We start from the raw sequence: 2958 nt of genomic DNA, 5'->3' as shown, positions 1-2958 counted from the left end.
AAAAACCATTTGACGTACAGATGTCTATTAGCACTCAAATTAAAGCTAGTTTAATGAGCTATAAAGTAGCTTAAGATGTTTATCTTCGTAGGAGTAATATTTTACATGAAATTTGATTAAAAAAATTGATTTATAGTTCATTTGCCAAATTCATATTCATATGCGAATATCATAAAAACTACTACCTCTATGAAGATGTGTCATAAACTACTTTATAGTAACTTAAATTTCCTTTATTTTGAGTGTTAGCTGACATATGTGTGTCTTATGGATCTAGAGATATATTTTTTCAAAAATCCAACATTTTATACGAACAACTAGAAATTAACATTTTGTGAGTTTATTTTGTCAAATATCATAAAAATTACTACTTCTACAAAGATAAACATAATTAACTGTTTTATAGTAAATTTAACTAGCTTTAATTTGAATGAAGTTTTTCATAAATCAAACTTATTGTCCGAACAACTATAAACCAATTTATTTTAACATATTTAACATGAAAACTACTATTCCTACGAAGGTAAAGGTCAGAAACTTTTTTATAGTCCATTAAACTAGCTTTAATTTGAGTGCTAATAGACATCTGTACGTCACATAGTTCCTGAGATATACAATTCTCAAAATAGATTAACTAACTACTAATCTTCCAGTAGATTTTTAAGAAAATTTTGCTTTTTAAAAAGCTATTTCTCGAGAACTATTGGACGTAAATAGCTCTTTTAGGGCTAATATATCAGCAAATTTACTCTTCTTTAAATAATGTTCTCTTAGCTTTTCTAGTTTTGTTGGTAGTTTTTAAAATATAGAGCTCCGAATGAAAAATTAGTGTTTTTTTAAGGTTTTGAAACAGCCGCAATTTTTTATTCCCACTACCTATATTGGCAGACTCATCAATTTTGACTAGTAATTATACATAGCTTTCATTAAAGTACTCAAAAATTGGGGTGAGAAAACTGTCTTTTTTTCTTCCCGGCTCTTGTACTATATCGCCACAACAGTTTCGAAACTATGCAGTGGCACCGAATCTATTCCCGTTGAGGTTGTGGTTTACTTTTTTTCTTGGTGGTCCCTCGAAAACTCGACCCTTCCACACTGGTTAGAATAGGTCGGTTACGTTTACCTTCCTAACTTCATTTGCGTAAGATATGACCATGTACGGGTAAAACTAAGTTTAGTGTATATACATTAAAAAGTGACCAAGAACAAGCTCAGTTACCATTTCATTTTTTCTGACCAGATTAATCATGGTTCGATAAAAGTGAAAGTGTAGTAGTTTATTATAAAAAATAAATTGTAAAGTAAATAATAATCAACTCACCTTTCTCAAGTTAGAGGGGTGGGCTGCTAGTATCATGTCATTCCAAAACAGGAAGTGTAAAAAATATCTAACACTTTTCCTGAATTCTTTAAATTTCCTTGGCATCTTTGCGTTCAACACTGAAGCTTGTTATTCAAATACGACGAATGGTATCGACTCAGTTTAAGTATGATCGAATGGGCTTATCTATGCGGCAAACAACAGGTGCAATCTTATCACTGGATTTGATACATACATTTTATAAATTACAATACTTTTGGAAAATTGAACGAAATTTCATCTAACTGAGGGTTGAAATGGAAGATTATTCGATCGCTCTGATGCATTTTATTTGTTATTTTTTAATCTGACATATAAAAATAAATATTTGTTTGTTTGTACTTTATGCACTTCCATATCGTTCGTCTGATTGTGGTGGGAAGGTTATAAGTTTTCCATGTTTTCGGCTTAAAAGAAGGTTATTAACAAAAATTAAACAGCTTGCTCGAAGCTCAAAAAGTATACTTTTTTCTTAGTTATTATATACCAATCGATTTATCTCTTTTTGGAGAATAGGGAAAAAATATTGGTGATTCTATTAAATGATTGTTTAAAAATAAAAATTAAAAAAACAAAAAATGAGGATTTCAGCAAATCAGGTCAAGAACTTTTTTTAAGAAAAAGGAAATCATATTCGTTGTTAGTGTCATCTGAAACCCTCAAATATCATTTGTCGGATTTAAGTAATCCGAATTTTGCGGTTATTTTTTGGTTTTATATAAAGTCGGGGTCGGAGGTCTCATTTTCTGATGCCCCCCTTGCCGCGGACACCGGAAAGCTCCGAAGACGCTACGACTGTAATGCCGCCCCAGCCTATGCACCATGCAAGCTAGGATCTGGCCTACCCTTACCATCACACCAGAGTCCAGGACACGCTGGCCAGCCACTGAAGAGAAAAGACGTCTTTTCAGACACCAGGCGAATATACATGGCTTTCACCATTTCGCCCACAGCACACCTAGACGATGGATCCAGCTGGGAGACGTCACCGTGGTGGCGAAAACGTCATTCACCAGATAAGCAATATCTATTAAGCCATGAGACCACTCAAATTTGTTCCTTTATTATATTATCATAGATAAAGATTTCTGGACTAACACAATAACCCAGTTTGCCCCTCCAGGGAACTAACTTTATAAATAAAAGGAAAATGTACCCATGTGTTCATAATCAGAAAAGTCTCACAATCTTCAGCCACCCTTTTCCACACAATTTATCATAATCTAAAAATACACTCGGGACACCTGCAGTATAACATGAGCAGGTCCCGATGTAGACACCATTTTTCAAAGAAATTAAAAATTAGGATTTTTTTTATACTCCAGTCACCATTTTTAATATTGTTCATAACACCTCTTCATTTTATTTGATCCCTACGCTAATACAATCGTTGGATAGCTGAACGTCTCCTCTTTTAACCTACATTATCCAAATTAGATTCAAGGCTCTTATAAAGGCGAAATATAAGTTTAAAATAAAGAAAAGCTTTTCAAACGTTTTATTTTATATCTTCGGTTCTAATTTATTTGATTCCAGTTAATATTAGACACGGTTTGTACCCTTTGGTTCAGTTTATAGAGCTCTAAATCACAGCCAAG

General features: G+C 32.9%; 1 long non-coding RNA gene across 1 annotated transcript in view; it reads right to left on the bottom strand.

Moving 5' to 3' along the window:
* LOC136796509 (uncharacterized) overlaps nucleotides 1–1873 on the bottom strand; it is a 5255-nt gene extending 3382 nt beyond the window's left edge. Inside the window, exon 1 of the long non-coding RNA XR_010844225.1 lies at nucleotides 1322–1873. This is a non-coding gene — a long non-coding RNA (uncharacterized lncRNA). The remainder of the gene's footprint in view (nucleotides 1–1321) is intronic.
* Between the last annotated feature and the right edge of the window lie 1085 nt (nucleotides 1874–2958).

This window comes from Halyomorpha halys, unplaced genomic scaffold (genome assembly GCF_000696795.3).
Source record: "Halyomorpha halys isolate HHAL.00 unplaced genomic scaffold, Hhal_1.1 Scaffold1871.1, whole genome shotgun sequence".
Classification (NCBI taxonomy): domain Eukaryota; kingdom Metazoa; phylum Arthropoda; class Insecta; order Hemiptera; family Pentatomidae; genus Halyomorpha; species Halyomorpha halys.
This window is presented reverse-complemented; position numbering and strand designations above follow the sequence as displayed.